Source organism: Pteronotus mesoamericanus, unplaced genomic scaffold, assembly GCF_021234165.1.
Source record: "Pteronotus mesoamericanus isolate MK-2021 breed Mesoamerican mustached bat unplaced genomic scaffold, CSHL_Meso_final contig_100, whole genome shotgun sequence".
NCBI classification, from domain to species: Eukaryota; Metazoa; Chordata; class Mammalia; order Chiroptera; family Mormoopidae; genus Pteronotus; species Pteronotus mesoamericanus.
In genome coordinates this window covers 16,569,087-16,578,995 of record NW_026554999.1, presented here as the reverse complement: position 1 = coordinate 16,578,995, position 9,909 = coordinate 16,569,087, and the positions used below count along the sequence as shown (strand labels likewise).

General features: G+C 46.8%; 1 protein-coding gene and 1 non-coding gene across 2 annotated transcripts in view; one reads left to right on the top strand and one right to left on the bottom strand.

The window, feature by feature from the left end:
• The first annotated feature begins 5 nt into the window (after positions 1-5).
• Positions 6-9,909, top strand: part of GRAMD2A (GRAM domain containing 2A) — a 28,612-nt gene continuing 18,708 nt past the window's right edge. Inside the window, exons 1-4 of the mRNA XM_054562486.1 lie at positions 6-75; positions 2,333-2,470; positions 6,308-6,390; positions 6,501-6,606. The gene's annotated coding sequence lies outside the window, so the exon portion shown is untranslated. The remainder of the gene's footprint in view (positions 76-2,332; positions 2,471-6,307; positions 6,391-6,500; positions 6,607-9,909) is intronic.
• Positions 8,398-8,504, bottom strand: LOC129064372 (U6 spliceosomal RNA). The gene has a single exon (XR_008528447.1). It is a non-coding gene; the product is annotated as a U6 spliceosomal RNA (small nuclear RNA).

Sequence of the window (9,909 nt, the reverse complement as noted above, 5' to 3'; positions counted from 1 at the left end):
GCTAGGGCCTCCGGCTCTCACGGGAGGCTCCGCGACAATCGTTCTAAGCAGGGACCAGGCTGCCGAGGCCGGCAGGTAAGGGGCTGCAGTCCTCAAGCCGGGCTTGGGGCCCCAGAGGCTGCCTCGAGGGGTGGGGCAGGGCACCTTGCGTCTGGGTGCCTTCTGCCCGAAGGGCAGACACTTCCCGGCAGCCAGAATGCGGGCTCGGCAGCCAGAATGCGGGCTCCGCTCCAGAGCTGCGCCGCGCGGTCCTGGTGCCTCGAGAGCTGGGGGCTATTCGCACCGGGGCACATAGTCCCGGGTGTCTGCGCTCCACGAGAGGGGTCCGGACGTGGGGATGAGGGACCTCTGGGCAGCACCAGGGCGACGGAGGCCACCCTCTTTGGGACGCCTCCTTTAGTCCACCACCACCACCCTCTGCCAACATCGCTATTAATTCATACACGCATTCATTCGTTCGTTCATTCATTCACTCATTCCCCAGCCCCGTCGACCCCCACCCAGCCCCGACTGCTCCCCGCCGAAAGGCTGGCGCTTCCCTGCTGCCCCCTTGATGGGGGTGTCAGCCTGTCTGCACCACCCCCCCCCCCTTCCCGCCCCAACCAGGTCTGCAATTGTAGCACCCTGCGGATGCCCGGGAGGCAACGTGGAGCTGTCCTGGCATGACTGAGCCGCACCCGTGCGTCAGGCCTGTCCCGGTCGGGCGGGCTGGGGCCGGTCTCTCAGCCTAGAGATCTGATCCAAAGTCTCCCTGAGAGGAAGAAAAGTTCTTGCAGCTGGTGGAGGGGCAAGGGAGCAGGGGCAGGCTGCAGGTGGTCTTTCAGGTGACATTAAGAATTGTGGCCTCTGCCTCCTGAGGTCTTGGGACCTTGGGGTGTGGGATTATTTGGGGAAGACAGAACCAGTGGATGAGGCTGTGAGTTCCTGCCCTTGTTCAGGTCCCAGGTGCCACAGTCTGAGCTCAGGAGGGGTGCCTGGCACCCCTAGTCCTCTAGCACTGGGACCGGAGGCATGAATGTGAGTTCTGTGCCACCCCATGCAGGTATTTAGAGCTATGGGAGTGCTTCAGGGCTCCCTCTGTCCTGTCCTCAAAGAGGATGGTGGGGCCCTGTGCAGCTGCCCTGCCTTTTGCTGCCCCAGCCCCGTAATTGTTTAAAAGTGCCATCCTTTCCGAAATTGAGCTCCTAGAGAAAGAGAGTATCCTGACCATCTGTGATGTCTTTGCTCCATGTACACCTCCAGCTGGCTCTAGGGTTCGGCTTCGTCAGAGCAAATACTTCTGGAGTTGCAGGGAGAGGTAGATAGAGGGTGCTCCTCCCATTCTGCAGTGGCGGTGGGGGCCAGTATGCCCCCTCCACAGGGCTCTGATCACAGTTCAGTCCAGTCCATGCTGGCAGACACGCTCAGGTGTGAGGTGGCAGTTTGACCAGGCTAGTAAAGCAGTGAGCATCTCTGGAGCAAATGGGCGGTCTTGAGGGTGAAGCTGACAGAGCCTGGCACTGAGTTCCCAGGAAAGTTTCTGCTGGAGACAAATCAAAGCTCTCCTTCCCGACTTGCCTTTGAGAGAATGTTCTGAATGGCCTAGAGGGGAAAGCTCAGGCCCTATCCATGCCTTGTTGCTTTCGAATTTCAAAATAATTTAAAAAAAATTAACTTAGGCAAGTCCTCAAAGCCTTAATGCAGGCCAGAAAAACTGTGTGCCAATTCATCCACATAGGATGCCCCCTGAGGCTGAGGTGAGCAGTACTCAATATAGCTTTATGGCAGCCAGCCTCTCTGAAGCTTTCCCACCTCCCTGCTCGGGTGGTTCCACCCAGTCCTTAACCTGATTAAGCTGTGGCTGTGGTCCTTGAACACCACCTACCGTATTTATCAGACCAGTGTAAAGAGCCCTGTCCAGGGGGTCAAAAGTAAGTTCTCAGCCTAATGCTGTTCCTATTTTGCTGTGACTTGAAGACAAGTCAGGTCTTTTCTCTGGGCCTACTTTGTCCTATGCACACCTCCAGGTGGCTCTGAAGTCCAGCTGCTTTCAGAGCACAAACTTTAAGAGTTGCGGGGAAAGAGGGTAAAGGGTGTCTCCTCTCCTACCAGGTAAGGCGATTGGACTGTAGACCCCTAAAGCCCTTCTCCATGCAGCCATTCAGTGATTCTGCTTCCTAGCATGTTTCTCCTCAATTTCTGAAGGTATTTTTTTTTTCCTTTACACCATTTCTCCTTTGCTATGACTACCTATGGAAAGCCTGTGAATTCGAGAACAGTTAAGCATTCCGCTTTGGTGTCCGGTGTCTGCATCTGGACACCAGAAAATCGTTTGTTTTTCTCCTTTTCTGAGGAGTGAAAATCATTCTTTGGCATGAAGTCCATCTTGGCCACTATGCTGCTATTCACCTGGGCTGCAGGGCATTGATCTGTCACCACCTGTTATCACCAACGTTTGAAGCTTTGATGAACTCCCCAGCTGTTTACTGAGGTAGGAAAAGAAGGAGAAGGGGGAGGGCAGAAGCCCATGGGCATGGAGCTTTCTGTGTACTTCGGAAGGAATTGCCTCCCCAAGGAGGAACTGCCTGTTACCACACAGATGCCTGAAGGAAGCTGATGTTTCCCAGAAAATAAGCCTCTGCAGGGCAAACTGGTTCCTCCTTTCTCTCCACCACAACTGTACATTTTTATTGGTCCAGAAATGCTTGGTCATAATCTAGGACTGGAGTGCTTTAATAACTTGTGAAGGTCAGCCCTTGCTGGTGGGGCTCAGTGGACTGAGCGCTGGCCCATGCAGCAAAAAGTTGCTGGTTCGATCCACAGTCAGGGCACATGCCTGTGTTGCAGTTTCATTCCTGGTTGGGGCACCTATGAAAAGCAGCCAATCCATGTTTCTCTCTCACATGGATGTTTCCCTCCCTCTCTTTCTCCCTCCCTTCCCTTCTCTCTAAATTCAGTAAGCATGTACTCAGGTGAGGGCTTTTTTATTTTTTTTAAACTGGGTATAAATTTGCTCCTTTAAAATTTTGAATCCTTCCACTAAAGAACAATTTCTCTCTCCATTTATTCAAGTCGCCTTTTATGTCATTTTAAAAATGTCTGTGGTTTCCTCATCTTTTTTTTACATTTTAAATGTTTATTTTTGGGTATCTTATATGTGTCATTCACCCAAATGTTTTACAACTGTTTATTGCAGGTCTACAGAGAAACTACTGATTTTTATGTTGATCTTGTACCAAATAATAAATTCCCCAAGAGTTCATTATGTTTCTGTTCCAATCACAGCTTTGCCTAGAGCAGTGCCCAAATATAAGAATATCCAAACCACTTTCTTATGTTTTATTCAATTGATTGTATGTCCTCCAGGTAGTTTATCCTACCATCTTTCAAATAATAAGCATCTTTTTAGTATATAAACCTTTTATTTCTTTTTCTTGTCTTTGTGCAATGACTACAACCTCCAGAACAATGTTGAACAATCGGGCAAGAGCAGGCATTCTTAGGGGGCTTTCATCGTTTGTACAATCTGGGGTTCTCCGTGGAGGAAAAGGTCGCAGCAAGATCCTCAGAACCATTATAGGTCATTGCTCAGGAATCTGAGCCCTTAGCTAGAGCAACTGCTTGGGGCAGCAGAGCCGCGCCTGCTTGGGGCGCCTCAAATCCGGGCCGCTGCCGGGTTTGGTGCTGGGCACCCACCCAAGAGGGGTTCCCGGATGGGGCGCGGGCTCCCTTTGCATGGAGGCCAGGAGGTACGGGCGCAGGACGCATCCCCTACCGCGCCTCCAGGCTGCCCCAGGTTTCACTCTCACGCCTGAGGATCCCCTGTCCCCCGCTCCCCACCCCGCCCCCGCGACTAGCGGGAGGGCGAAGTGCCGTGCTGGAATTCCGGGTGTGGCTGCTCTGTTGGCGCACAAAATGGACTTGTGGTTTGAGGGCTACTCAGCCGGCAGCGGCGGCGGCGGCGGCGGCGTGGATTAGCGTAAGGGGCGGATGGCTGGGGAAGGGTAGGCCGGGCAGCGAGGCTGAGGGCACGAACAGTACCTTCTCCTTCCCGACCCAGACACGCCCCGCAGGGAATCAGGAGGGCACAGACAATTGCTTCTCCCTCTGTTCCGGGAGAAGGGTCTCTATGGTTTCACTGGGAGGAAAGTCGAATGAAGGGCTGGTGTGATGCTGAACTGGTGACCCGAGTTTTCAGGTGTGCTCAACAGCATCCTCACCTGTGGCCACAGGCCTGGCCTCACTGCGCATCCCTGCAATGCAGTCGCGGGCGGGGAAGGGAGAAGGGGGAGCAGGCCTTGAGCACCTAGTCTGGATTATGACTGCCTTTCAGTCTCCTCATCCTGGGTCTCTCAGCAAACTTGCACTGCCTTCCCATTTCTCCTTTTTGAAACAGTCCTTGGGATTTCACAACAGCCTATACACCTGATTTTCTTTCTACCCCTTGGACTCATCTCTCCTAAGCTCCTTGAGGGAGTCCTCTTCCTTCTCCACAGTCTGCAAGTGTTGCGTTTCTTGAGGCCCCAGACTTCTCTCTCTACCCTCCTCCTGAGATACCGTTGGCTGTGTGTATATGCTCCAGCTTCACATCCCTGGATTCAATCAACCAGGGATCAAAAATATTGGCGGGCGGGGGGGGGGGGGGCAGATTCCAGAAAATTCCACACTGAATCCCCGTGAATGAAGTGATGATATATGTAGGTGAACCCTGCTGTAGCCTATATGCCAATATATGTGATATGCAGTACACTAGCATTTTATAAGGGACTTGAACATCCTGGTATTTTGTATCCACAGGAATTGGGAGGGGGGGGCACGGAACCAACCCCCTTGTGTATAATGAAGGACAACTGTACAATTAACATACCATAAAATTCCCCCTTTTAAAATGTACAATGCAGTGGCTTTTAGTATATTCACAAAGTTGTGCAACCATTATCACTGATTCCTGAACAGTTTTATAACCCCAAAAGAAACCCTATGTCCATCCGCCACATCCCCATGATCCCCTCCCTTCACCCCCTGGCAGCTACTAATCTACCTCTGTCTCTATGGATTTGCCAAGTCTGGATGTTTTATGTACCTGAAATCATAAAATATGTGGTCTTTTGTGACTAGCTTCTTTCACTTAATGTAATGTTTTTAAGGTTCATTCATGTTGTAGCAGGTATCAAGTACTTCATTCTTTTTAATGGCTGAATAATATTCCACTGTGTGGACATACCACATTTTGTTTATCTATTCATTGGTCGATGGATATTGGGGTTTACGTATTTGGGCTATAATTACTAATAATTATAATGCTGTGAGCATTCTTGTACAAAATTTTATGTGGACATGTATTCAGTTCTCTTGAGTATAAACTTAGGAGGGGAATTTCAGGGTCATACAGTAACTGTGTGTTTAACCATTTGAGGAACCACCAAATTGTCCTCCGAAGCACTTGCACCAGCAATGTATGAGGGTTCCAACTTCTCCACATACTCACCAACAACTGATATTGATCATAGTCTCCTAGTGGGTATGAAGTAGTATCTCATTGTGGTTTTGATTTGCATCTCCCCAATGATTAATAATGTTGAGCAGCTTTTCATGTGCTTATTGGCCTTTGATATCTTCTTTAGAAAAATGTTTATTCAAACACTTTCCCATTTTAGTTGGATTATTTGTCTTTTTATTGTTCAGTTTTAAGAGTTTCAAAAAAACTTCAAAACTTTTCAAAAAGAGTTTTAAATTGTGGTTAAGAAAAATGCGTAATATAAAAACTACTATCTTAACCATTTCTGTGTTCATTGGTACAGTTCAGAAGTGTCAAGTATATTTATATTGTTGTGTAATCCATTTCCAGAACTGTTTCATCTTGTAAAGCTGAAACTCTACACCCTTAAAATAATTCTTTGTGTTCCCCTCCCCCAGCCCCTAGCAACCACCATTCTACTTCCTGCTTCTATGAAGTTGACTACTCTAGATACTTCATATAAGTGGGATCATACAGTGTTTGTCTTTTTGTGACTTGCTTATTTCACTTAGAATAATATCTTCAGGGTTGTAAGAACTCTTTGTATATTCTGGATACCAGTCTCTTACCAGATATTTGATTTGCAATTATTTTCTCTCATCTGTGCATTTTCTTTTCACTTTCTTTTTTTCTTTTCTTTTCTTTTCTTTTCTTTTTTTTTTTTTTTTTTTTGGTGGATGCCAGAGATTTTTATTTTATTTTTAAATTTTTCTTTCTGGAGGTGAGAGTGGGTGGGGCAGGGGAAAGTGGTGGTGGGAAAATGGAGACAAGTGTCTTTGAATAATAAAAAAATTTCTTTCATGTCAGCAGTGAACATTGCCTTAAAAGAATTGCTGTAAGCAGCTAAAACAGCTCGGTGACAGTGGGAGATTATGCCTGAAGAACTCTGAAGGGTAATATCAGTAAATAATCCATCCAAGTAAAATGTTTTAAATGCATCCAGAAAATTCACTGGATGCGCTGAATCCTTGAAAAGGTAAATATAATCATCTTGTCCTTTTAGAGCCCTGGCTCCCGTGGCAGCTCCAGGACGCGATGCTGGCCCAGTTAGCGCCGAGCCTCTTTTCACTTTCTTCATGACAGCAGCAGCAGCACAAAAGCTTCTAAATGTAATGAAGTTCAGTTTATCTACTTTTTCTTCTGTTTCTTTTGTGGTTTTTATGTCATGTCTTAAGAGACCATTGTCTAATCAAAGGTCACAGAGATTTACATCTATGTTTCCTTCTAAGAGCGTAATAGTTTTAGCTCTGACATTTTTTAGCTAATGTTTGTGTATGGTGTGAGAAAGGGGTCCCACTTAATTATTTTGCCTGTGCATATCCAGTTGTTCCAGCACATTTGCTGAAAAACACTATTTTTCCCTCTTCGAATTGGCCTTGACATCCTTGTTGATAGCTTCTCTTCTTTTATGTACCCACTCTCCCTGGGGTATCTTCCTAGCTTCTGTATCTCCATGGGCCAAATAACTCAGAAAGTTATCCCTCCAGCCTCATCCTTTCTTCTGAGATTTTTATCCCTGTATAGTCTGACACCTCCCCTTAAATGTTTCTCACACATGTTCAAGACTGAACTCACGACTGTTGCCTTCAAAGATGTTCTTTTTCTTTTTCCAATACATTTTTCTCTGTTTTGTCTCAGTGAAACAGAATGGTACCATACCTGATTAAACAAAAAATCAACAGTCATCAAAAAATATCAAAAAGTTTGATATTTTTTCCTTATGCCCCATATCTAATTGATCACCAAATCAGGTTGGTCCCATTTGGAAACATACATCCTGAATCCATCTCTGGCCCTCCATCATCACTGCCATCGCGTCTGAGACATTATTTCTCTGTGGAAATATAGTCTCCTAACTGATCTGTCTTCTGGAAAATTTTAAACATATAGAAGAGGAGACTATAGTTGGGTGGACCCCACATGTGTCCATCACCCAGGTACAGTAACCACAAACATAAAGTTGTTCCTATTCCATCAACATTTGCCCTCTGCTCCCCCTGCTCCACCTCCTTTGGTTGACTTTGAAGCACATCTATGTATCAGAGTCATCTCTCTTTTTTTTTATTTTAATTTATTCTATTTTTTATTATTAAAATACACTTAAAATACAATATTATATTAGTTTCAGGTGTATAACATAGTTGTTCAACACTTACATACCTAACAAAGTGATCATCACAACAAGCCTAGTAGCCATCTGACATCATACAAGGTTATTACAATATTATTGATTATATTCTCTATTCTGTACAGTATATCCCTGTGACTTATTTATATTATGACTGGATATTTGTACCTCTTAATACCCCTTCACCTTCCCCACTCACCCTTTTCCCCTCTGGCAACCATGGGTTTTTTTAATCTGCATCCAGAAGTCTGTTTCTGTTTTGTTTGTTCACTTGTTTAGTTTTTTAGATTCCACATGTAAGTGAAATCATACAGTATTTGTCCTTCTTTGTATGACTCACTTCACTTAACATAATACCTTCTAAAGGCCCATCCAGTTTGTAAAAAATGCAAGATTTTATTCTTTTTATGGCTGAGTAATATTCTATTGTGTATATATACCTCATCTAATTTACCCATTCATCTATCGCTAAACATTTAGGCTACTTCCAAATCTTAGTTATTGTAAACAATGCTGCAATGAACATATGGGTGCATATACCCTTTGGAATTAATATTTCTTTTCTTCAGGTAGATAGCCAGAAATGGAAATTCTGGGTCATATTCTAATTCTATTCTTAATTTTTTGAAGAACCTCCATACTGCTTTCCATAATGGCTGCCCCAATTTGCAATCTCACCAAAAGTGTATGAAAGGTGTTTCAATGAAATTTTTACATACAAAAAAGATAAAATATCTAAGATAAAAAATACATTGCAAAAGATTAAGAACAGGAAAATATGGAACGCCTCACGAATCCGCACGTCATCCTTGCACCAGTGCCGTGCTGATTGTCTCTGTGTCGTTCCCATTTCAGGGTGTGTGCTGCCGAAGCGAGCCCTCAGAGTCGTCCCTTTAACATACAAAGTTAATAGTGTACTTCCTTGTTTAAGTCCCTTCATTGGTTCCCCATTACTTTTAAGCGAATGATGAAAACCCTTACTGGTGCCCACGGGGCCCTGCATGATTTAACCCTGCCAACCTCTCCAGCCTCATTGCTCACCACTTCACTATTCATTTCTACCCTCCAGACACAAAGGCTCTGTGTTCCTCATAAATGCCGCACGCCTCTAGCCACAGGACCTTCGCACATCACAGCCTCTCTACCACGGCCCCTCTCCAACACCCTCCAACCACCCCCAAACCCCATCTGATTAGCATCCATTGGCTATCAGCTCAGATGCTGCTGCAGCTTCATGATGTCTTCCCAGCTCTTCACGGCTGACTTAGGACTCCCTGTTGGAGGTCCTCCTAGGACACTGTGATTTTCCTTCATAGAATGTACTTCATAGCTATAATTATGTATTGATTTATATAAATATTTGTTTCATGTCTGCCTCTCCCACCGGGCATTTTGGGGATAGTAGCTTGCTTTATCCCTCTTAGTGTACACAACGCTTACACAGAGCTGAGCGAATAGCAGGCCTTCAGGGGGTGTCTGTTGAAGGATGGCGGAGAGGCTGGCAGCCCTGGAGGACTGTGCTCCTGCCAGCCTCTTGCGGGACAGGGCTTCTTCTGACCACAAAGGGCCAGTGGCCATCCGCAGTGCACCCAGTGCCGGGCTCTGGTTTGTTTTTCCCTTGGACCTTTACTTTCCCTCCTGGGCTGAGAGTGTCTTGCCTTGTTGCAGAGGAGTAACTGTGGCCCTGAAAGAGAGAGAAGCTTCCCCAAGGCCTCTCAGTAGTGGGAGGTCCTTCCAGGCCCACCTCCCGTCTTCCTGCCCCCACACTCAGACTCTTCAGGACCCCGAGTGAGACCCCTCCCATCTGCCTGAGCCCTGTGAAGAGCCTGGTGGGTCCACAAGGTCAGAATGAAGGCGGCGTGGGGTGTGCTGGATGGTATCCATGAATGGACAGAGCAGACTTGTCCCAAGAGTAGCGCTACCGCCTGGCAGCCTTGCGTGGGGGGTTCTGAGCGGCGGAGACTGTCTGTGAGCCCTCCCCTCCGCAGGCCCGGCAGAGGGTGGCCACCGGAGCACAGGGGCGCTCTGTTTCTTAATGAATGCAAGTCTGTTTTTAGACCTGAATGACCAACTTCTTCTCTGAAAATGGCCAGGCCCCAAGTGGCCTGCCAAGAAAAAGTGGTCTGTGACCAGGTCCAGGGGTGCCAGCCCAAAGAGATGCTGCTTCAGGACCAGGCAGATCTCCTCTGTAGAACCAGCTGCCTGCTCCGTGGTGTGGCCTGGGCTTCCTAGGAAATCCTGGATATTCCCATAAGCAAAGCTCCTGGGTTTCAGCGTTTCAGCT